Source organism: Centruroides vittatus, unplaced genomic scaffold (assembly GCF_030686945.1).
Source record: "Centruroides vittatus isolate TY-2023 unplaced genomic scaffold, ASM3068694v2 contig_904, whole genome shotgun sequence".
Classification (NCBI taxonomy): domain Eukaryota; kingdom Metazoa; phylum Arthropoda; class Arachnida; order Scorpiones; family Buthidae; genus Centruroides; species Centruroides vittatus.
This window is the reverse complement of record NW_027122594.1, coordinates 297,509-324,691: the sequence shown is the minus strand read 5'-3', so window position 1 is coordinate 324,691 and position 27,183 is coordinate 297,509. Positions and strand designations below refer to the sequence as shown.

The 27,183-nt window shown below is 30.5% G+C and overlaps 1 protein-coding gene and 1 pseudogene across 4 annotated transcripts in view; both read left to right on the top strand.

Moving 5' to 3' along the window:
• Window positions 1-985: 985 nt before the first annotated feature.
• Window positions 986-27,183, top strand: part of SCCRO3 (defective in cullin neddylation 1 domain containing SCCRO3) — a 36,725-nt gene continuing 10,527 nt past the window's right edge. For all 4 annotated transcript variants that reach the window (XM_067281025.1, XM_067281022.1, XM_067281026.1 and 1 more), the window contains exon 1: window positions 986-1,130. The gene's annotated coding sequence lies outside the window, so the exon portion shown is untranslated. The remainder of the gene's footprint in view (window positions 1,131-27,183) is intronic.
• LOC136984098 (protein GVQW3-like) lies at window positions 3,523-4,574 on the top strand (annotated as a pseudogene).

The following is a 27,183-nucleotide window of genomic DNA, read 5'->3' as shown; positions in this document are numbered from 1 at the left end:
CTTATTACATTAATTAATACTTCTTAGCATAACGACTCATTTGAGGGACAAAGCTCCGAGTTCGGATCAAGAACCCCAGGAATTGTTTATGGACGATCTGTAGGGCTGTCGAGAGCGGTGGGCAGGGAATTTTTCTCGGGCCCGAAGATAACTTAGGAGTCTTTGGTAGTTCGGCCGGGTTTCTTTATGCAGCGCTCGAGAAGCGCTTTACAGCGAACACACTGAAACTAGTTTCTAATTGGCCAACACTGCTCATGACGTCATTTCGCTACACTTTCGCTGCATACAGAAACGCGGCCTTCTTATTCGTAAAATGCTATTTTTACAGTAGCCAAATGGCCGGGGTGTTAAGGTGATAGTCTACCGCTCTCGGGACCCGGGAACGAATACGGACAGATAAAAAAAACCTGAATAATTCTAAACTGCTAGTTTCTGTTTATGAAAAATTATCCCAATCGATCTTCACATTGTTTTCTAACATAATTAACCCGAGGCCGGATGGCCGAGCGGTCAAGGTGGCAGCCTACCGCTCTGGGGGACCCGGGATCGAATCCGAGCGGGTCGAATAATCCCCAGGAATTTTTCGGGGGGTGGTCCGTTCGGATATGTCGGGCCCCGTCCCTCACCACCCGGTCGCCCCATTGTGGGCCTGGCCGAACCCATAATGGGCCTACTAAAAGAGGCCCTCTTAGTGCCCACAGGGGGGTAAAATTTAAAAAAAAAAAAAAAAAAAAAAAAAACATAATTAACCCGATTAATGAATAATATAGCACACAAATGCATAAATTGATCGGTATCGAATGTCTTAAAATACGAACACGATACGTTGATTTGATATAATAATAATATTATTATTATTATTAATTAAAGTATATAAAATATTTTTTAAAAATTAACAGAAAGGAAAAAAATAATAATAAATGAACATATACAGAATATATTTATTCCATAGTTTCGGTTTTTATTACTATAGTAGCGCCCTCTATTAACTTTTGTTGCGTGCTGTTGGTGATGGGGTTGTTTTGTGGCGCGAGGATGGAAAGACCGAAAAATATAAAAAGAAAATGAAGTTATCCGCGGGAGTTGTGGTGCCCATTAAATTCGACACCAGGAATACGTATACTTAAAAGGTGACAATATATTCGTAGAATATAATCACGTAATCGTTTCAAAAATCCTCTGTCAAAATAGTACTTTAAGATTTTAATGTACAAAAATCTTAAAATTTATATAAATTTTGACTGGTTTCGGTTCGTATCTTTATATATAAATGCTTAGACATACATTTTATATATAAATATATCAATTTTCAGTGTTTATCATCAATGTTTATCTCTGATTTGTGTTGTAGAGTTGATGGTTAAATTATAAAATAATAAAATAAATGTATTATTTATATTTTAAGTTAAGTTTTATATAAATAAAATGGTATATTAAAGACATATTATAATTTCATGCAATTATTTATTTATTAATTGAACTGATCATCAGTAAAAGTCTGTGTTTAAAGTATTTAAATTGCTTCAATTTTGATTAAAAGTTGCTGTTTACCTCTTCATTATTGTGTAGTAAAGTAAGTTAAATTCTTGTTTTGTTGTTAAATAAATGCCAGATTTCTTGTTAAATTAGTTATTTTTTGATTACAACTTTATGATTATTTATTTGTTTGTTTAAAAAAAAAAAAATATATTTACAAGAAATAACAAACTGCATGTAGTAACGTCCTCATTGTAGAATATAAATATATTAATTACCCTTTTATAAAAACATCAAGTTAAAGTGTTAATGATTTTTAAACAGTTTTACAGAATTGCTAAAGTTGTTAACGAAGTAAGGTAAATGTCAAATTCGTGGAAAGAAAAAGTTTTTCGAGTTTATACAAAGAAAGTATTTTTGTTATGAAAAAATAAAGTTTTCATATATTCGTAATAGAAAAGGATGGGTATATTTATTGATTAGCAATCTAATCTTTAAATGCGATATCTGTCACGTAAAACACTTAATGCAAATTGTTATACGGTGTGTAATAACGTCGTCTAACAAATATTATGCAATAACAGTGAAAGATATTTTATGGATGATAATGGATTACCTTAATTTTATCTAAACTGTTTGTGAAAGTTATCTATTTAAAATATTTATATTGTTTTATTAATAATTTTGAATGAAAATATAGTATTTATTCGTGATCGTCGTTATACAGATGTTCATAATAACATGAATAAAACTCGTTTTATCGGAAATAAGTAAAAAAATTCTTTAATAAAAATTAAAGTATTTCCTTTTAGTTTTTTGTCAATTTATAACAAATTTACTAAATTTATTTTTCTAATTTGTTAGCCAAAATTTAACCCGTTTATTTACAACTGTTGTGGGCATATTTGCTGTCAATTTATGAAAAAATATAACTTTCGTTATTAGTTTTTCTAATTTTAAGTTTATAGAGAATTCTCAATAAACCTAAATTTAGTCGTTTGGTGAAATATTTTGTGAAATATTTGAAACATTAGTTTCATATCATATTACTTTTTAATTATGAATGAAAATGCTTATTAATTAAAGTCTTAAATCTGTAAGAAGTGTAAACAAAAAAATTTTTTTTTGCTTTGTTTAGTTGATTTGCTAAGTTGTTTTCTAACATAATTAACCCGATTGTAATACATAATATATCACACAAATGCATATATTCGGCAATCACTTCTTCATTTGAGCCAAATTTCTTTCCCTGGAGCATCTTTTTGACGTCTGCAAAAAGCTAGTAGTCTCTGGGGGCCAGATCTGGAGAATAGGGTGGGTGAGGAAGCAATTCGAAGTGTAATTCGTTCAATTTAACCATCGTTTTCATCGACTTGTAACACAGGGCATTGTCTTGGTGGAACAGCACTTTTTTCTTTTTTATGTGAGGGCATTTGTTTCTTGATTTCTACACTCAATTGATCCAATAGTGCCATGTAATATTTGCTATTGATAGTTTTACCTCTCTCCGTATCCGTATCGAATGTCTTAAAATACGAACATGATACGTTTATTTGATTTTTGCTTAGTTGTTTTCGTTTTGGCTGGTTCGTTTTGGCCAACACTGCAATATATTTGGTGTACCCAGCTGCTACTTATGGACGATCTGTAGGGCAATCCTGATAAGTAAAATCAGGATTCACCTCTATCTTTTATATACAGATAATTGATAGTAGAATTAATGAGAGGTTAAATGAATGTGCAAAATGTGATTCTGTCAGGAACATAATTTAGATTCAATCTAAGTATAAGATATATTTACTTTAATAAAAATTAGATTTTAACTTTTTTAAACATGTCTTTAATATGCATTTAGACTTAGAATGAAACACATCATTTAATAAGTCTCTGGTCTGACACATATATGGCAACAGTGTTGACAGAACCATGTGATTTCTGGACAGTACCAATCTTCAAATGATACGTGTCAAAATTTCATGACATTCTGACAATTAGTTTACAGGTTACAGTGGTTTTAGTGATCCCAGTTTTGTAATTTTCAAAACAATGAATAAAAAAGAATTTCGTGTGCTGATTAAACATTGTTTTTTGATGGGGAAAAATACTGTTGAAGCCAAACAGTGGCTTGATAAGCATTATGAAGACTCTGCACTAGGGAAATCAACTATTATTGACTGGTATGCTGAATTTAAATGCGGTCGTACAAACACCGACGACGCTGAACGCTCTGGTCGCCAAAAACCGGCAGTTGTTTCGGAACACATAAAAAAAAAGTCTACAAAATAGTTTAGAAAGACCATAAAGTGAAGTTGTGTGAGATAGCTGACACCTTAAAGATATCAGAAGGTAGTGTGTTTACAATTTTACACGAAAATTTGAGTGTGCGTAAGTTGCTTTCGAAGTGGGTGCTGCGTTTGCTCATACCGGACCAAAAATAACAATGCATTGACGATTCAGAGCACCGTTTGGAGCTGTTCAAGCGAGATAAAAAGGATTTCTTGCATCAGTATGTGACAGTGGATGAAACATGGATCCATTACTACACACCTGAATCAAAAAATCGTCATCTGAGTGGACAGCAGCCGGTGAAAGTCGTCCAAAGTGACCAAAAACTCAGTCGTCAGCTGGCAAGGTTATAGCATCTGTATTTTGGGACACACATGGTATTTTGTTCATCAACTATCTTGAGAGAGGTAAAACTATCAATAGCAAATATTACATGGCACTATTGGATCAATTGAGTGTAGAAATCAAGAAACAAATGCCCTCACATAAAAAAGAAAAAAGTGCTGTTCCACCAAGACAATGCCCTGTGTTACAAGTCGATGAAAACGATGGTTAAATTGAATGAATTACACTTCGAATTGCTTCCTCACCCACCCTATTCTCCAGATCTGGCTCCCAGAGACTACTAGCTTTTTGCAGACGTCAAAAAGATGCTCCAGGGAAAGAAATTTGGCTCAAATGAAGAAGTGATTGCCGAAACTGAGGCCTATTTCGAGAGCAAAGACAAATCGTTCTACAAAAAAGGCATCGAAAAGTTAAAGGAGCATTGGAATGAATGTATCACTCTTGAAGGAGAGTATGTTGATGAATAAAGTCAAATTTCTAAAAAAAAAAATTGCTTTTCTTAGTTAGACCGGAGACTTATTGAGTGATGTGTTAAGATTGATTTGTTCAACCTGTTAATTGCATCATTGTTATTTTTGTAAGAATAAATTATATTTTGTGTGACATTTCACACCTGTCAACTATAAATAAGTTATGAATAGATTTTTATATTTATATATAAAAATATTGTTTTTCTATATAAAAATATTTTTTGTTTTGTGTTACAACTTAAATAATATGAACATGTTTCAATCTGACTTTATAGAAATTTTAAATCTGTAGGCTACGTAAATATAAATTATTCTGATTATGAAAAATTTTATAAATTCCTTTCTCTGGTTTTCTGCATTTTTTGATTTTTTTTTTAATTTTGAAAATGCTTCTTTTAAAGGCATAAAAATTTTATAAAATTAAAAGTTTGTTTAGTGTCAAGAAGTAACAAAATGTGGGTAAATATTACAGAGTGACAGTAGTTTACATAGTTTTTGTTATATGATTACAACAGACTTATTACATGGACTCCATTATACAAAAAAAAAAAAATAAGTACTGAAACTTATTTTTAAAATGCTCTTAATTAACTTTTCCAATCCTAAATAAATTCTGACATTATTGAATTACTTTCAGTTTTATGATTAATAAAAGTTAAACAAACTCTAAAAAATATTTCTTTTCTTTTAAATCCATAACTTATAAAACTTATGATCTGTTAAAGAAATTTTTATATACTTAAGATAGTGATATTACAAAGATTTACTTCAAAAGTAACTTTATATAATCAAAAATAAAATATAGATATAAAATTTTTAACAAAAATTCTACGTAGTATATAAATATAAATGAAATGGGGTCAGCAGAATGTTAAGACGAGGCAGTTAAGATGTTAACCTATTGCTTTGAGCAATCTGGGATTGAATTCAGGTGGTTAAAAAACCCTCAAGACTTTTTTGTGGATTGTTTGTTCTGGATGTGCCAAGTCCCATTCCTCACTGCCTGATTATCCCCATTGTGGATTTCGCCAAACAATGGGTATGGATAAAGGATGCTCTCAGTGTCTAGTGGAAGAGCAAAAAGAGAAAATCAAATATCAGATTTTTAAAGATATAATCTCATGATTTTCTAATTACTTTTATAATTTGATACTAGAAATAGGCAATGTTCCTACCTTGTATTATATTTAATAATTAAAATAGAATAATAAATTAATTCAGGCTGTCTGATGTAAATGATTGACCTAGAATGGGATTTGAATGATACACTGTATGCATACTGGGCGTACCAACTACCAATTATCCATTCAGATCACTAAATCAATCTTCACTTTCAAACATATGTAATTTAGACTACTACATAATCATACAAATCATATAGTCATCCAATTTAAAGAAGAGAAATGAGGTCAGCTAGTGTAGGTAATCTATATTGTTCATGTAGGAGTAGAAAGGAAAGGGGAATGTTCTGTCTTACCTTCTCCTTTCAAAATATTTATTTATTTTATTTATTGATGATACAGGTGATATCTCATAGACAGTATGCGCAGCCTCCCTATACAACAAGTAAATAACATATCCATTAAAATATATGTTAAAATATAACAGATAAAACAATACTAAATGCACCTGTAACCAGTAAGGAGATTAGTTAAAATAGAGTATTTTTTACAAACAGCTTAAAATCTGTGTAAAAGAAGAAAAAGTTTATCCTCAAGTTCAATAACACCAACAAAACCTTCAAAAATATACCAGCAAATATAATTTAATATAAATATTTTTGAGGGTTTTGTTGGTGTTATTTATTAGTATATAACCAGTTGTGGGAAGATTTGGTTAATCCTCAAGTTTATTGACTGATATCTGATGGTAATAGAAAAAATACTTAATCATAACATTAAGATGGCAATATGGGATGTAGATACGTTCCTAGTATTGATGGTTGCAATATGGATGTAAGCTTACTTTCTTTGCAAAATGTCATCTCACGTTTTCAGCAATTTTTCAATAATCAGAAGAGTCTACCCTTGCTTGCTACCATATTGGGTAACTTAGCATGTGACAGGAAGTAGTTATAATGTGACACACAGGACCTCAGCCAGATATATACTCCTTTTATCTTACTTACCCCTTCATCCCTATGTGAACAGTATAGGTTACTTACTCTAGCTGACCTCATTTCTTTCATTTGGATGACTATAATCATTTAACTTCTTAACACACCAGGATGAATATAAAATCAACCTTACTTAAATCAAATAACCAGAGCAAAAATGTTCTACTAATGCGAATGTAGATGCCCCTTCTGGGCTCTTCTTCAGGCTTTTACGTAAATCCGTTGCAAGCTGTTCATTCAATTTTTTGAATTTCATTTAGAAAGCATTCGATTTCTGATTGAAAACGTGCACGCATTCCAAAATATTCAGATATCGGATAATCATATGAGATTCTAAATGCACACAAGATTCAATTCAAACCATTAAAAAACCAATACAAAATCAAATACTATTGTCCATTAGGACTTGCCCATTAATTTTAAAGAAGAAATGTCCCTTTCCACGGCATGGCAAGTTCTAATGGGTGATAGCATTTGATTTTGTATTGGTTTTTTAATGGTTTTAATTGAATATTGTGTGCATTTAGAATCTCATATGATTATCCGATATTTGAATATCTTGGAATGTGTGCATGTTTTCAATCAAAGATCGAATGCCTTCTAAATGAAATTCAAAAAATTGACTGAACAGCTTGCAATGGATTTACATAAAAGCCTGAAGAACAACAACAAGGAATACAAAAGATCCATGAGATATCTCATGGATCTTTTGTACTCCTTGTTAATGAAACTGTTAATTTTGTCACCAGTTTATTTATTCAACACTTATTAAAAATGTTACTCTCTGGATACTTTGACAAAAATCATTTTGCACCGCAATCAGAAATATTTTACTATATAGTGCATGAGCAAATAAATTTTATATTACCTAAATTTTCAATGTTTTTTTTTTTACATTAGAAATTTATTTAACCACAGAATTCAAGCAGCTCTTCAGTATTTGATGTTTTCCAATAAATAGAAGAGAGAAACTTTTAGTTAGAAGAGATAAAAATATCATTTAGATACATTTTTTGATCAATCGAATATAGTTGATTAACTGAGATTATATTTAGTTACTACATAGCCAGAAAATATATTATTATTATAGTATATGGGGCTATCTATAAACGATGTCATGCCTTATAGGGAGAGAGTAGTTCAGAATATGACACAATATGAAGAGAGTAGGGGAATGATCCTTGTGATGCCACATTTCACATTTACCATTAATCACACATACTTTTTTAATACAGTACAGTACATTACATTTAAAACATATTCCTTAATTAAATCTTTATTTTATTTCCAATGACTCCATAAAGTCAATAATACAGTGAGATGGATGCTAAATCAGTTAATAAGTCAGCTTTCATTAGAATGCAATGTGAATATATAGGCATTTGATTTAGAGAAATCATTGTATGAGATCTGGGGCTGAATTTAGACAGTCTCAAAAAATGTTTTATCAGCAATAGAAATTGACTCCTTAACTGATTTACTGTCTTTATCTTTGTATTGATATTTTCTCATCTATATTTTTGTTATATTCCTTAAAAATTTAGTTTTTATACTTAAACTATATGAGAACACTAAAAGATAGTGAAAAGTAAATGCATATTATATACTTACTTTATTTTAGCTGGTAACACACAATCTGTTACAGCCATAGTAAAGTGATTGTTGCAGTTTCTGTGATCACAGTAATGTGGAATTTGTAAAATCGCATTCCATTATTTGCATGTTACAAATGACTTGTCAGTTTGTGTTTTTACATGTTTGAAGTCAAAAGAATGTTGAGTTAAACAAGATAATTTTGTATACATATAACTTTGATATCTGTCATGTACATGTCTGAGACCAAGTACATATCTGTATTTATAAGTTTAGTAGTTATTTACTGGGTTGTTTATTAAAATCTATCTGCATATATCTGGTGTTTCTTGAGTTTTTGAGGGGTTTGTGAGGTTGAATTGGGAGAGATTGATACAAACAATGGTCTTAGTAATTAAAATGTTTATTTATTGACCGCAGTGTTCATAATAATGAAACTAAAACACAAAAAAAATTGTGTACAATAATGTCGACATGGTTGTCCCATAGACTTAACATTATACAGTACCTTTGCCATTTCACTCTGCCTGAATCATTGCACCTTCCTCAAATTTCTCTTCAGCAGCATCATCTACAGAATAAGAGTTTTAATTTGATAACTGAATGTATTTTTAGCCCCAGTTGTTTACTCAAACAAAGTTGGACAAACTGAAACCCTCTTTCAGTTAATATGTAGATGTTTATTGAATATTTTGCAAAATTCAAAGAAACAGCCGGATGGCCAAGTAGTTAAACTGTTAGTCTACTACTCTGGGGGACCTGCGAATAAATCTGGATGGTTTGAAAAACTCCAGAAATTTTTTACGGGTGTTGGGCCCTGTCCCTCATAACCCAGCCACTTCATTATGGGCCTGACCAAACCTGTCATGGGCTTGATTAAGAGGATCTAAAAGATCCTCTTAGTGCTTGCAGGGCAGGAAAAATAAACAAAATAATTCAGAGTTCGTTTCTAGAATATTATCAAAGAAAAATGAAGTAAAGAAGAGCAACATTTGATGACTTCTCTAAATCTATAGACTTGTAGCCTGTCATGGACTGGGGGGATGGATGTTGATTACATAAACATAAACGGACAAAACATTCTAATGGTCACATGCCTGTAATATTCCTACAATTGAAGAACACGTTATAAGTCCAGGAGAGTAAAATAAATTGCTAGCATGGTATAAAAAAAATTAAAATTTTTACGTTTGCTTTCAAGTTTATCTAGTTTAAATGATATTTTATTCCAATTTTTGTAGTTAAATCTGTTCTAATGTAAAAATTAGAAATTTCATTAATGAATGTAGTATGTATAATGGTTGATAGTTGTACAGTGCACCTGAGGATGACTTTAAAACAGATCAAAAACAGTTTTGAATGTTTAATAAATGTTTTCTCAGCAAGATAAGGTGTTTGAGAATTAATTAATTTACTGCTGAGAGTGAGATAGACTGTTATTTTTATGCTTTTTGCCAAAGTCAGTCAAGTTTACACAGTTATACTAATTGAATAATAAATAAAGTATCAAAGGACGGAACTATCCAAACTGAGTTTAGAGAAAAAGAAAAGAAGTCCTCTATTTACAACAGTGAAAACAATCCAAATCATCACTAAATAAATTGTGATTTTTATAATTCAGAGCAAATGTGAACCCGATAAAAGCATAAATTAATTTTTACTTTTATAGGTGCAAAATATGAATAAAAACAGTTAAGGCAATTATCTATTGTTTTTAATTTAGAAATCCTAGTTTTTAAATTTTTTATTTGATAAAATATAAAATTAATCTGTTTCTGATTTATGAATTATATTTAACTATTTATTTTTTTTTCTTTGATGATTGGATATTTCCAAATTAATTTAGCGAAAATGCTTTTTATTTTCCAGTAAAGTTTTGACACTTCTACGTTTGTACGCTTTTTCACTTTTGTGATATAATGAAATGATTTGTGTGATTGGTTCATCGATATTCAAAATCTGGGAGTAACAGTAGTAAATATTTTAGCTAAAGTTTCTCCAAAGTTTGTTTAGATGTGTTTAAAAATTGGCGGTTTGTGTCTTTGCAATGAAGTTTAAACTACAATGTAATAGTGTAATAATACAGTAAAAATGGCATGTAGCCCATGGCTACATGCCATTTTTACTGTAAACTGGATTTAGCAGAGACGTTGGACAGATTACAGAAACAATGTCTCTAATATGTTTATAGAGGTCATCAAATTTATAAACACGGACTTAAGGGTATCTCTAGTTTATATAAATAACAACAAACTTAAATGCTTTGTTACATTTGCACCACGTATTTATAAACATCGAGCAGCTTAATATTCATTATATTTAAATATCATTTATCAAGCCACAATTGATTTTATATTCATTAATCTTATCATATTTTATTTTAAATTTAATTTATTTTTAACATATTTTGTCGTTTTAAATTTAAATTTATTGTATAATGCTTGTAGCAATGGTCTATATTCAAACCTATGGCTATTGATGTAGCTGAAAAATTTATTAAAAATTTTTGGCTGTATTTTAAAAGTTTTATTTATTTATTTATTATGTTATCTAATTATCTAGTGCTTTATCAGTAAAATAATGTATTTTTCTCTGAGCTTTCTCTCGTTCTCTGAGCTTTTTCAATGCATGCAACATCTACAAGTAAAGGCAACAGATGTTGCATGCATTACTGTCTGATTTTGTCTCCCTATACCCCTTGATTAAAATATAACCGTGCTTCTGTGCACTCGGATCTGTTACTAAGCCGCAAAGAGGCGGGTATGCATTGTAAGTACATATTAGAGCTAACACACCTCTTATGCTATACCTCATTCTTCCGCTTCAACAACTCTACGTATTTACAAAAACAGGGTGTACCTATGAGCAGCCCCATATCAGGGAACTTGTGTGAATTAGTTGTTCGACAATTGAAGCAAAAGGTCATACTTCTATTCCTACCCAACATCCTAGTTTATAAAAGGTATGTAGATGACATCTGCATTCTTTGGAAGACTGAGGCCAATCTAAATGATTTCATGGAATACATGAACAACAACCTGTATGGCCTTACTGTCAAACTGGAGCAGAAGAGTGACCCAAATGCACATTTCCTAGATGTCAACTTTCGCCTTGACGCAGACAGAATGCAAACCAGCATACAGTACAAACCTTGCTATGTACCAATATTTATTCCGTCAAACTCTGTGGACCCTTTTTCTTACAAGATCTCTCTCTGCATTCCGTGCGCTAACTAGAAGGGCGTACACGTACCACACTAGATGGGAGGATACTGTGGCAGAACTAAAGCACATTGAAAACATAGCGGTAAAGCACAGGTAGGTTGAAGCATGATGCATAATTTATCACGCAGATACGCTAACCTACTAATGGCACGCCACACACATAGCACACAGGTAGACACCCATAATCATAGTAGCAACCAATCATGCACAGTGGTACAATACAACCAATACCTAAGTTCCATTTATAAAGAAATTGCTAACTGTAAAGGCACAAAGATCGCATATAAGAGATCTAACACAATACATGGGCTGTTATGCAATGACAAAGACAGGACAGAGGAAAGTCGAGCACCAGGTGTGTATATGGTTCCTCTCAGAGACCACAGATTCCAGCGAAATCTAGTATACATTGGATCCACGAAACACTCACTAAGCAAAAGAATACAGGAACATGGGTATGATATCACCAACCAAAGGCATACCACTGTCCTAGCTGCCTATGCCACAGACCCTGAAATACAAGTCGACTTCCATAGGGCCAAATTGGTCAGATCAGGTTCAACACCTTCACAACCTTGAAGCCTTGGAAAGATACAAAGACAGCCTGGCCAGCAACTGTATTAATGCGAAAGATGCCACCAATATTTCGTATGCATGGAGGTGGTTCTATGAGAAAAAAGCGTAAACAACACTAGCATGTTGCTAACGTTTCTACACCAGCAAATACATCGTATTATTTATTTGCGGGAATGTAACAATATTTTTATCACTTCAGTAGCATGTATGGCAAAAATTAGTTTCCAATTTTTAAATAATTTGGAATTTAAAATAATTTTAAACACGTTCGAATTTCAGTTTCGAATTTTGTACCGATCAATAGCCCGACAAAGACCAAGTTTTTGGTCGAAAACGTTAGTTTTTATCTAAAGCTATTCGTACTGGAATATAAAAAAGGTTTTTAGTGTGTTGATTTATCTTTCCCAGGGATTATGCGAGAAGTTGGCTTTATCTTAAATTTAAATGTTGTATTCTTTTGTATCAGTGAATTTTTTTGATTGTGAATAATATGAGGGAGTGTTTTTTTATAGTGTTGCAAAATTAATTTGTATATTTACAGATTGTTTTGCAAAGAATATTTAATCTTTTCTCTTTTCTTGATTAAAACCCTCAAATCTACATTTTTTTGCATAATGAGTTTTTGCTGATATTGTTAACATCCCTCTTGATATGTCAGACTTGTTTCTGTAATTTATTACTTTCCTGGCTCTGTTTATATAATAGAGGGAAAGTATGATGATTGGTCAAAAATTGACCCCCAAGATTTTTACATTTTTAGACTTAGTATCTTGAAATGTCGACAAAAAAGAGCTTTTTTCCTGTATGTATGAATGTTAGTGTGTGGCATGATTTTGTTCACTCTCTTTGAAGCTTAATAACTTGTGCGTTTTTTGTCAAAAATTTCTGAAATTTTGCTGGAGATTGATGTTATTAACTTTTGGTTGCTAAAGAGGAGAGTAGGGTCGGACTTAATGATGATTTTACTTGTTATTAGCATTTACAGTTTTTTACAAAACCCATCCCTACCCTCAAAATTAAGCTTTCAGCCATTTTATAATAATTAAAAATATAAAAGTTTTTTAAAATAAAATATCATAACAAATAGCACCGTATGCAGTTTTAAATGTTGCCAGGAAAGTTAAGCATCTCATTACTGAATAATCAATAACAGAAAATCCAGCAACTTCTGTACTACTATGATTCCTGAAATGAATTCTGTATATTCCTTTGATTATTTGAAAACCAAAATAAGCTCAATACATTATAGAAATATTTAAAAAATTATAGGAAATAAAGTAAAAGATACAAAATATAAGAAATGGATAGAGAACTATTAAAATAAGAGTTGACAAAAAATTATTTTTTTAGTGTATAAAACATATACATCAAAATATAGGTTACATAATTGATAGAATAATCAGTTTTTTAAATTAAATTTTTTTAAATTCAAAAAAAGAATTTATTAAATATTAGATTTTTAATGTATCAGGTCAGTCCATAAGTCCATGCACATTTCTATGACCTTGAGAAAAATCTTGTTTTGCTGTTAAAAATGTCAGTCTAATGTGATAATTTTTACACTGAAGTGTTAAATTGGATCTCATTCATATAATACTGTTCAGAATTGTCAACATTTCAGTTGTTTATTTTCCTTAAAATGGAAGTAACCAACGAATACAAAAGACATGTTTTATACTTTTTATTTTTAAGTGGTGAGAATGCTACAAATGCATCCATAAAAATAAATACTGTACATAATCAAATAGTAATTATTGCAAGGATTGCGCAGAAGTGGTTTGAAAGATTTAGAAACAATGATTTTAGTGTGGAGGATGAGGCTCGTACTGGAAGACTTGTTGACTTTGACGATGATGCTCTCTCTGCACTAGTTGAAGCAGAACCATCTTTAACAGTTGATGAAATTGTGGAACGTTTAAATTCATCCCACGGAACTGTTTATAGACACCTACAACAAATATTTTTTGTAGATAAAAATACGCATGAACTTATGGACTGACCTGATATATGCAATGCTAAACAACTTTATAAATAATATGTAGATGAAAAAATTAGTTTTAACAATTTTATTATACTTTATTAAAAAAAATAGTGTTATTTAAGTATAGTATATTGAAATTAAAAAGTTCTGTAAACATCTATTTATAAAGTTTTATTGTAACATTAAAAAACAATCCTCATACCGGTACATCTAAAATCCAATATAACCTCCTAAGCCTTTTAAGTTTCCGGTACCCAAGACGAAAATTAACAACCAACTAACGTTTTTGATTCTCCTCCGAGAGCTTCGTCAGGTTCTTTGATGGTTTTTGAAATGAATTGGCATTCCATTTCAAAACTGTCAAAGAACCTGACGAAGATCTCGGAGGAGAATCGAAAACGTTAGTTGGTTGTAACATTAAAAAAAAAACTTTATTTTAAATAATTTTGGCTTATATCCACAATTTTAAGTGGATTTTTAAATAGAACTACTTTAAAATTTTGATTATTTGATCGTCTATTATCCGTATTTGCATATTTGATACTTGGCCAAATCACTATTCATTGCATCTCTAATGTAAACAGCTGTAGAAATTTATCATTATTTTATCCTCTTGTGTATGCAGTAGAAGTTAATGACTTTTAAGCACGACACCACTGAATTTATTTATATTTTTCTGATTAGTTGCTTTGTAGTATTACTCATTGGTTCAATACTGCAAGCCTTGTATAGTTTTATTTATTTACTTTTTGAAATAGTTTACTTTAAATTTTTTTTATATTGGAACTGGAAAGCACATACTTGTGGAATTTTGTCTAAAATTTGCAGTATAGCTTACTTTTATGGGTCATAACATCATAAAGCTAGATTTCTCTTTTGCATAATATATGAATAAAATAATACTTTTTCAAATGGTCAATTATTTTTTGAAATAATATACCGTATTTTACGGATTATAAGACGCTACAGACTATAAGACGCACCTTAATTTATAAGCAATTTTTTTTAAAAAAATACCTATAAGACGCACCTGAATTTTGGAGGCAATTTTTCGAAGAAAAAAAGTGCGTTTTATAGTCCGTAAAATACGGTAATGCATTGAAATCCACTTAACCATTTGTGAAAGTGATGTATTTATACATTAAACCAAGAACCTCATCTCTATTTAATGTATCTTAAATTATACAAAAGCTAAATTTTGGATTTTAATTAATAATAATGTATTTTTCCTTGGCAAAGTTTTGTGCCATGGTACTACTGCTCAAACTTTTAAAATGCAGTACAATTTGTACTGTGTTTTAAAGGTTTGAGCAGTAATACTGTGGTTTAAGACGTGCAGTTTTCAATTCTTATATTACATATTTAGCTTTCTTAATGAATAAATTAAATGTTTAAATAAGCAATAACAAGATTTATAAAACTATTAACTAGCAGTATCTAATTAGATTTGTAAAACTGTTTACTAGCATCATCTCAAATGTCTCAATTTCTGAACACTTATAATCACAAATAGATTTAGAAGTCAGTTATCCCTGTCTGAACTTTATCTCCAGAACTACTAATTAGGTTTATGGATGTTTATATTTAGAAGTTTCCAATGGGGTTGGTACTGCCAACCGGTGGATGTTGAAAAGATCTAAAGGGGCTTTTTTGGTCCAAGGCAAATTTGGGGGAAGTTGAGGACCAACCACTGCTCCGTGGGTAATACTCGCAAGAATGTGCTGAGAAGTTTGATTAATACTAAAAACCATCGAATGCATGTTTCAACAAATAGTTCTAAATGTCTTGTAAGCAAGAACAGTCTGTATTAAAAGTAGGTATTGGTATGTTATAGCTTTGTTCTTAATACCTTTTTGACTAGTACACGAATGAGTGGCACCATGCACAGTGCACCACACGGAGCACCAGAGTGTGTGTATGTTCTGGCTTGATCAATAAAGCTTATATTTATAAGTTTGCACAGGTCGTAACAAGATTAATGCCCGTGCAGAATATCAAATCTATGAGTATTTTGACATGCTCATTAAACATTAAATACACAAAGCTTTTTATCCACACGAGATTGTTCCGAAGTTCTTTCAGAGCAAGTGTGAAGCTAAAATTTCTGTGGTATTTACAGATCACATTCAAAGGATAACTTATGTGGACCACTTATTAAAAATATATTTTTGTTGTAATAACTATTTGTCGCAGTGGTAAGTACACACATATTTACTATTATTATTTATTATTTTTTTTACCGACCGATGTAGTAACATAATTTAAAAGTATTTTTTAAATTTTAAATTTACATAAATTTAAATAATTTATTACAAAAAATTTCTGTTGTAAAATATTCATAAAACAACTTACATAAATTTAAATGATTAAATTATAATAATAAATTTATTTAATATGGTGATGGTTGGTCCTTTGGTGGCCACAGCAGAGTTTTTTATTGTTTTTATTTTTACAGATAGACCAACGTCAGATTCAAAGAAGAAATGTAGACAATGAAATCCATCCAATAAACAAAGCGTTAATTAAAAATATGTTGCACTAACCTTATAATGCTTTGCAGTTATTTTGGAACGTAACACAAACATTTTCAGTCTACTCTAAGACCTAATTTCAAATCATCAAAATTAGAACGCATTGGAAACTGAATGGAACACTAATCACACTAGAAAAGTTTTTTTCTAGAACACCATCTGAAGAAGGTCCTAGGTGGACTGAAAACATTCGTGTTATGTTCCAAAATAACTGCAAAGCGTTATAAGGTTAGTTTGGTGTATTTATAAAATGTAGACAATATAATGTCGAATACTTGAAATATGGTTTTTCAGGCACTCTTAAACAAGATATTACCAATGTGCCTGATTTGCCAGAGAGTTTTCTCAAATGAAGCCACAACCTTCACAATTATAGCAACATTTGACCAAAATACATCCTGACAGAAAAGATAAAAATTTTCTTACTTTCAAATGCTCAAAGAACAACATTAGAGACATCCAACTTTAACTGGTATGTTTTCAGAGGTATCGAAACGAGACAATGATGGATTATGTGCCTTTTACATTTCTTTGCTTATTGTTTAATCGAGTAAACCTCACACTATTGGAGAAGAATTGATGCTGCCAACTATGTGAAGTTCTGTGTGCTGTACTGCACAAGCCACTGACTGATATTATTAAGAAAATCCCACTAAGCAGTAATACGGTACAGAGACAATAGACGAAATGTCCGAGGATGTGGAGAGTTCTCTAACTGATTTTTTGAAGACTACCGAGTTTTCTTTACAGCTCAACGAATTTATTTTACCAAACAGTGAATCTCCTTCTTGCATATAGTCGCTTCATAAGAGATGAAAAAAATTTGTCAAGAACTATTACTCGCAAAAAAATTAGAAACGGATACTAAAGGAAAAGCTATATTTGACGTATTGGAACACTGTTTTAAAAAGGTATTCCTCTGGATAATATGTCTGTTGTTACTGATGGTGCTCTGGCAATGGTTTGACGATGCCACGGGTCGATTTCAAATTTGAAAAAGTGGTATCAAATGTAGTTGCTAATGCATTGTGTAATTCACAGACAACATTTGGTTGCAAAAAACCTTCGTGATCACCTTCATGCTCACTACGGCATGTAATTACAGCAGTTAACAAGACCAGAAGTGATGCTCTCAATGATAGATTGTTTTGAAAACTGTGTTGAAAATGACGAGAATTTCAATTGTTTACTATTGCACACACAAGTTTGTTGGCTATCAAAGGATACCTGTCTAAAACGATTTTATGACCTCTTTAACTCAGTGAAAATGTTTTTTGAAAACAATGATAGTTAAGAGAGAATTTATTAAAATTTAAGAATGATATTATATATATCAGTTAAATAAGATATAAATTTAATGAAAGAATCTACAGCTACAAGGAGATGATTTGATTTCGATCAAAGCGAAGGTAACTATTACAAGGCTCATAATACAAAGGCCCGCAGCCCTGCAGGTCACATGAATATACAGAATTGTGTCTACATATGCAGCACTGGTCTTGGTCAAGAGGCAGTCTTCTGCAGAACAACAGAGGAGGATATAGAGACAAAGCACTGCAATTAGATGTCTCATCAAACTCTGATGTCAGTAAGACATGCATTAAGTTTATTATTCCTCACAGCTTTGGTCTTTTTTGTATTTTGGTTCTATCATCTGAATGATGACAGAACTGAAGCCACTTTTTCTATTACAGTAAAATCTGTGTAAACTAGAATTGCACCAGACCAAATTTTTTTGTTTGGCAAATTTTAGTTTTGAACAGATTTTAGTATTTTTTTTTTTTAATCCATAAATATACTAGATAAATGTCACACAGTTATGATCATTTTTATAGTAAAATCGTTACATACTTAAAAAATTTTATTACAGGGTTTAATTCAAAATAATTTCAACTAAAGATGAGAGTATTTGAATGCATGAATTACTTAAGTCTAAAAAGTTCTCTTTATTCCTGAGAAATTGTGCTAGGTATTTGAATACTTCTCAAATTTTGGCTTACAGTAAAACTCAACATAGAAAATTATTCTATTCCAAAGTTTTTCTGTTTAGACAGGTTTCTATTTGATACACGAAATAAATTAATTAAAAATAAAGAATATTTTTGTTTACATGCAAATAAAAATCCTTTATAAATTATTTATAGTAGGTTATTAAGCATAAAATTATATTTAAGATGTTTTTCTTTCACAATACTTTGGATTATTTTCACATTTTTGATAAATTACTGTTTTATTTTATATATATTTAAAGCTAGATAGACTATACTTTATATGGAATAAATAAAGAAAGAATAAAATATACATTTTTCAGGTTTATATCCATCTTCGGAAATATATTTAATAAACATAAAGATAGAATGTAAACAAAATGTACATTACTATGACGAATGGGACAGGATTGGAATAAACATAAATATACAGGGTGTATCAGAATGACGTTTTAAAAATTTGGGGGATTGTAGAGGATGAAATTTTGAACGTTTTGATATAAGGAATCCATAGCCAGAAATGTGATATAAAGTTTCTACAGCGGTAGGAAGTGCTTGACCGCCCTTCACTTTGGTAACTACCCTTTCGTCCATTGACGTCATGTTATTGTTCTTGACTTCTTCCTCTGGGGTTATGTAAAGTCCCTTGTGTACGCAACACCTGTAGGAACAGTTTGTGAGCTTACGGAGCTCATCTTTACAGCATTTAATACCATCAGAGGGGAGCGTGGCATCTTACAGAGAGTCAGACAAAACATGGTTCGTCGTTGCACATGATGTAACGAAGTTGGTGGTCGTCACGTTGAACATTTACTCTAAAATAGTGCAGCCACTGATTCGATGTACAGTTTGATTGTACTCTACTGTTTTGTCAATAAAACTTCTCATAAATACTGTATTCTGCTGTTTCATTCAGCATACCGACTGCAAAGTGCTGTAGAAACTTTATATCACATTTTCGGCTATGGGTTCCTTATATCAGAACGTTCAAAATTTCATCCTCTACAATCCCTCAAATTTTTAAAACGTCATTCTGATACACCCTGTATAATGCTTACAGAAAAAGTTATAACATATCTAACACAATTTAAAAATGTCTTAAGGAAAAAAGAAAGGTTGATAATCAATTAAAATTTTTTTTCTTAATTTAAGCTTTGTAGAAAATCAACCATTTTCAAAGGTTTGACAAACAAGTAAAATCTCTGGTTCACAATGATATAACTTAAGTTATTTTGGTTAGTTTTATTTGATCTTCAAAGCTTTTTTTTTATAAATATACTGGTTAATTTCCTGCAAAGCGACCAAAAAGTTAAATGTGCTTTGATTCATTAAATTATTTTTATCGGTTATATTGTAAATATTTTCTGTATTAGCTATTTATTTCTATTTACTTCATTCTGTCTCCATAGCAACATATATTTTGTTTATATTTTAACTTTTATGGTGGTTAAACATGTTCCTGAAAATGTTACAATGTATTGTTCTTCTATTATTTACTCCGACCAAAACATACTTTATTTAGTTCTTAAGTGCAATTTGGAATTTGTCATTAATTTATTACATTTTTATTTAATGCCACTTATATAAATTATTTTTAAAAAGTGATTAATTTTATGCAACAAATTACTAATTTCTAAAGTAGCAATGTAAATTTTTTCTATTTTCTGATACTACTTTAGTATGACTTTCATTAATGATGGATGTTGATAGAGTTATCACTTCTGTAGACTTATTACATAAAATCAATTTATAAGTTTATTTTTGCATAACTTTAATTTTTATTCTGCAAACTACAAAATCATCTGCAATATTTTTCCTATGTATACGATTAAATAACATATATTTTTCTTAATAATTTTCATAGTACTCTTTAAATGTATTCTAATCTTTTACTATCGACTGGATGGCTTTCCAATAAGACATTAAATTACTATTACGGATATCCCTCGTACAACACAGTTTGAGAATTGGCGACATCTCTACAAAATGTCGCAATTTTTAAGTGAAAACACTGTCGTTCAATATCATTTTATTCCAGTGAAGAGTGCGCACTGCTTTATTTTCCCACGGATTTTAAAATATTAAACATTTCAATCTTGTTTTGTGCCTTTCATCTTGTTTTCTTTAACGAGAACTGATTATACAGTTTTTCTTCTCCTGCATCCTAGCTTCCTGTTCTAGCTTTCCTTTAAACCAAATGTTCGCTGTCGGTAATAGTGCCGTAAATTGGGTCGGCAAACTACAGCCTGCGGAAATGATAGGAATTACTAACTTGGAAGTCCATTATGATGAAATATTGTCTCAGAAGAAACAATTTCATTCTTCACATCAGTACAAATTTTCAGCATACTATAATAAGTTTATTAAAAATGTTTTTATTTGTTTTCAGCAATAATGTGTATAAATATTATGTATGTAAAAATATCACTTTCTAATAAAAAAATAACTTATTTGTTTTTGCTTTACGAGTAGAAGTACCTATTAAAAAAATACACCTATTCGAGTTTGCAACCTGGCCTGTCGAACCCGATTTTTTTTTCACGATTCGGCCCTTTCCCGAAAAAGTTTTTCGACCCCTGCTCTAAACGAACCTAAAAGACTTGCCGTGTTTTGTTTTTATAGAATAAATTAAAAGTTACTACATAAAGAGGACTAAATTTTTAAAGATCTCTTAGGCAAATGCAAGCGAATGAAAATATCAGATTTTATACGAAAAGTAGAGAAAAACCAAGATGTTGCCGATACTCCAGATTAAGGTCAACAGAAAAGCTCAGATGATGATATTTTGCCAGAAAAAAATTTCTCATTTAACAATGTTTAGCAGCAAAGAGAAAATTAATATTTACGTGCAATGTTTTCGATTTATGTTTATTAAAGTAATCAATAATTAATTAACAGACATATTTCTTTTAATTACAAAGAAGAATAGTTCACTTTTGATCAATTGAATTATAGTAATTAATTCATTATTATAATTTAATAGATTTAAATAGTACATTCTAATTTTACATTTTGATGATGGATTTTTAGTGTAAGCAAATTATTGTAAATTTCTTCTCTATTTGTCAGTATAATTTTCATATTCTTTTGTTTATATAGTAAATAAATGTAAGAATGATATTAAATTGTTGTAGATCAATGCAAATTTTCATATCAGTTGTATAAAATTTTTGATATATTGTTACAGTGAATATCATTTTATGAATACTCTTTTCTAAGAATTTAATTTTATTGTTTACTCTTTCATTCAAACAGAATGCGGTTTAAAACTGCATGAAGAAGGCGTAAACAAGTTTAAATGAATCACATCTAGTTTTACAAGACAATACTATTAATATTTTTATTACTTTTAAACCAGTTTTGACAAGGTTTGCTACTCTTTCATCCACTTATTGTTTTGTATTTCCAAAAGTTAGTATTTAAAATTATCACATTTTTTTTATATTTCTGTCATCCTGATTTAACTCAAACATTTCTGGAGTACAATAAACGCTGAACACGTTTGGATTAGTAAGATCTCTAATTGAGCTGTTCGTTTGCCAAATCAACTAACTCCGCAAACAAAAAGTAGAGAAATTTATGAAATAATATATATTCCTTTTTAAAGTTTTAATAAATATTGTAGAATATATTATTACAGGCATAGTTTTATGTAACAACATATAAAATAACAATAATTATTCCAAGGATATCCTTTTTTATATTATTTGCATAACCGAGTTAATCAATTTGGCCCAGGAATGGCTCAATTAACAATAAACATTATACATTCTCATAAATTTATTTAATATCTAATGTTGATGGGACACTATTCTACATGTACTCGGTTACTGTTGATTTTTTAAAATTATTTTTTTAATAAATAGAATTGAATTATATAAATATTTTAATTTTAATAGATTATCGTGTAAAGACAGAATGTAAGAAACATTAGAATTTTTTAATAACGAGATTGAGGCCTAAGTTTTAAACGCGAAAACGTGTACGTCAGACGTTCGGCGCCGCTTTCCCATAAGCCTAGAAGTTTGACAATGGCATTTGGAATGTCGAGCACGATTCCATCGACTTTCCAAACACCATTGTCAAACTTCTATGCTTACGGGAAAGCGGCGTTGAATGTTCGACGTACACATTTTCGCATTTAAAACTTTGGCTCCAACCTCTCTAATGTTAATCTTATAATGACAGAATGACAGGAAAAAAATCAGGAGAGAAATTTTTTATTATATAAATAAAATTTAATACATCTGTATTCAGAATTATTTAATAAAACCATTAAAATACATAAAAATAAGAAATTTTTTCAGGTGTGTTTAATTAGAACATTTTTTATTTTATATTTATTATTTTTTAAAAACAACTTCACATAATTTGGCTTGTTTTATGTGTAAAATAGAATCAATAACCTATGCATTAATATTCTTTTGATTAAACAATAAAATTTGATAACTGTATTAGCAGTATTTGATACAACTTTGCTTTCCGGTAGCATAAGATTTTGTCTGATGAATGACTTTTTTAGTAGAAACTGAAAAAAATAGTCAGTATGTTATCTATGAACTGTGTCTAAGAACTGCAGAAGACAACTGGATGACTAAATTATAATAAACAACAATATTTAATCCAGTAATTAATTATAATTAATTACTGGATTAAAGTACGGTTATAATTAATATATAAGTACAGTTCCAGTTTTTGACGAAGTTGTATTTAGAATTGTAATTAAGTAACTAACTTATGTTTTGGCCACTTTATCAACCCTGTATAGGTAAAATGCAGCTGAAAACATTTGTTATTTAATAATAATTCATTTCTGGATTGCAGATTGTTTATTCTATATAAGTAAGGCTTTGCTTATTTTATTAATCGATATTTTTCTAAAATTTAAAAATTTTTATTTGATTTCTTCTGAATCTGAAAGATTTTATTTTATAGCATTATATCAGTAAAATTAGCATTTATTTCAAAAATAAAGGAGTAGGAGAATAACCAAATTAATGACAGATTCTTCAAAATCCATATGCCACGCACGTTCAAATAGACCATAACTTTTCTGATGAGGGACCAGGACTCAAAAAACTGGTCCGAAATGCATTTGATGAAGAACCAATAATAAAAAAGTTTTAAGCCTGTTTAGCTGTAAGTTAGTCTACCGAATGTTTACGGATTAAAGAGACAACCACCTATTAAACATAAAAGACCATAACTTCTTTAAATATAGCCACAAAAATTGGCACTTGTTCTAAAACACGAGGAGCAGGAAGTGTTTAAAGAAACGTTTAGCAATCTTAATAATAGTCTTTCATTTTAAATTCAGATTATTGGTACTTATTATATAATGTTTAATTTTATCTTGAAGATACAAAAGTGTGATATGTATTATTAACAATTATATTCTGACATTTTTAATATTTTTTACGTAACTTATATGTTTCTAATTGTTCATTTCCATTTTAATATTGTTAGAATCATGTTTTGCAGTTTTTAAGAATCATGCATATGCAGATATGTAATTTTGAATAATTTAGTGCAGGAAGTTACATATTTATTTTTTCAAACTGATGATTCTTTTTATCACTTTTTCTCTCTGCATACGTGAAAATCTATGCTAATATATCTTCAGGCTGCTGTTAGTTGTTTTTAAATTACGTCAATCAATAAATTTTCAAAAAACGTATGATCAAAACATTAACAATACAGTAGAGCATCGATTATCCGACCCCCGATTAAGCGACTTATCGGTTAACCGATCGCGTTCTAGTCGGCAAATTCAAATGTCCGCTAGTGATGTGGCGCTACAATATTTGGTTATGTCTTGGCTACTTTAATGTTATTTTTGTTAAATTTTTGCATGTTTTAGCTGGCAGCACTGGCTCGACCATGAAAGGGAGGCTAGTATTTAAACCAGGCCTAATACACTATACTAATAATGTATTTTTTCGTACTTTTCGGTTATTTGACTTTTCAGTTATCCGACCAACCCCAGTCCCGAATTAAGTCGGATAAGCGATGCTCTACTGTATTCTCAATTTGAGAAGTTTTTAGAGGATATTTTATATTAACTTGAGCTATAATTACCGAATACCATTTTTTAATTTTTAAATAATATAGTCTTAAATGTACTTAATTGAGCTGTATTGCTGAGAAACGAGATTCGAGTCTTGTAAAGTTAAAATGTTTATTCAGTTTAGTAGTGTTTTATGATTCCAATTTAATTTTCAATTGGAAAAATTGCCAGTAGTAGTATATCAGCATCTTTGCAATCTTTTGTGAAAATTTAAGAGAATATGTGAAACTGAAAAATCAGCTTTAAGTAATAAAATCATATATTGTTGAAGAAAAGATATAGTACGGTAGAGAGTCGTTAATCTGAACCCCGGTTATCTGAACGATTTTGAGTCGGACTGTGTCATGCTGAATCAAACGTTTTAGATACTAGATTTACTTCTAAACTATAATTTTCATGTCTTTATATTTTTCAATATATTTATTTTGTTTGTACAAAATAAAGAAATAATTTTTAACGATACAATAGCCTCAATTATTATTATAAAAATTTTCGTTAAACTTAAAATTGACAAAAATTCAACACAAAGCAATGGAGAAAAATTTGAACATCAGACAGGTTAATATATGTTTTTTGTCCATAATCGGTTATCCGAACAAATCACTAATCCGAACAACCCCAGTCCCCAATTGATTCGGATTAATGACTCTCTACTGTATTATGTTCAGGATGATTAATTAAACTATGAAAACTGGTGTAATTAGAAGATACGTCATTAAGAAGTTAGAAGTTTGAACAAATGCATAGATTTCCCACCATCGACTCCAAAAAACATGAATGAAAATGTAATTTAGTCAGTAATTGTATTTGTATATATATATATATATATACAGGGTGGACCAAAAAGAATATACGTATTTCAAACTGATATATTTAGTAAACTATCAATAGTAGCAGTGTGCTGCATTTATCGGAGGAACGAGTGCATTGTCTAGTTTGTGTCCATGTCCCCTAGATGTCAGTTGTGCTTGGTTACAATGACGTATTCGCAGTTGTTGTAAAATGGCTACGCCACAGCACAAAAGCTTTTGTATTCTTCATATGTTGCAAAACTGGTTGTTTCCGAGGCTGAACAAGGACAACCTCATTTTTCAACAAGACGGGGCACCCCCTCACTGGAATCGTCAAGTTCGTCAGTTTCTGAATGAAACTCTTCCGAACCGTTGGATTGGACGTCAAGGAGCTGACGATTTAGCACTTTTCAGCTGGCCTCCACGGTCACCGGATTTGACGCTGTGTGATTTCTTCCTGTGGGATTTCATCAAGGACACCGTCTATGTTCCTCCACTACCACAGAACCTCGAGGAGTTGAAGAACCGGATCCGTACTGCCATTACATCAGTGACACCGGACATGCTTAGTCGAGTATGGCAGGAATTTGAGTATCGGTGTGATATTGTTCGTGTCGCTGGTGGAGGACATATTGAACACCTGTAATCTAAACTAGAGAGTTTCATAAATATGTGTCCCAAGTTCCATAGTTGTATGTCTTACAGTTTATTAAATATATCAGTTTGAAATACGTATATTTTTTTTGGTCCACCCTGTATATATATATATATAGGTTTGTATACAGTCAAACCTGTCTATAATGTAATCCCATAGAACCAAGCAATTCTTCCATAGTAGACAGGTTTTCTGCTCTATACAGGTTATCTACTACAGGCATCCCTTGATTAACACAATTAATTAATCTCTCAATACTACTGCCTATATTAAAATTATGTTAATCAAATAAAGTGGCACCTTGGTATTGACTGAACAATCACCACTTGCTAGAACAAATTTTCAGTTAATAACAAATATTTTATTTTAACTTTAATTTTGTCATCCGTAAAATTTATTTATTTATTTATTTTTTATTCTATTTATTAAATCAAATTTGGCGATGTCTCGTGGACAGTATTTGCCATTACAACAATCTCAATTATTTAATGTTTTTGTGATAAAAATGGGTAATTCATTTAAAAATAGAATGAAACCTTAGAGCTACCTATCACCTTCAGACAAAATTATACTCAATTTGTTTTTTTTTTTTTAAATCATGCAGAACACAATTATCATTACATTTTACAACTATTTCAAGTGGATGAAGTGTTTTAACGATACATGTCTGTGACACACTATGATTTGTTACAAGCTTGCCAGTTGTTATTTATCTATTTTTAACAAGTTTTTCCTGCAATTTTTCTTCGTCGACCGTTTTTGGGTCCCCTGTACATTTTGTATCCTTTAGTTCAAAATTTCCCAAACAACTTTCAAAAGCACACATGATATGTTCAAAGTTTAGGAGCATCTTTCCCATACACACTACGAGTATTTTTTACTGTTTGTTTAGCTTAGTTTAGTTATCCTTTACAAAACTTAAAAAGCATAATATGCCTGATATGCATTTTATCTACAGACATTTTGACTGGAGTTTATTCAAACAAAGCATGATGTAAAAGGTTTAAAATAAGTTGTTAAAGAATACAATCTCTCATTAGCAATAGTGTGTTAAATTTCACAACTGTTATAATTAAGTTGCCTA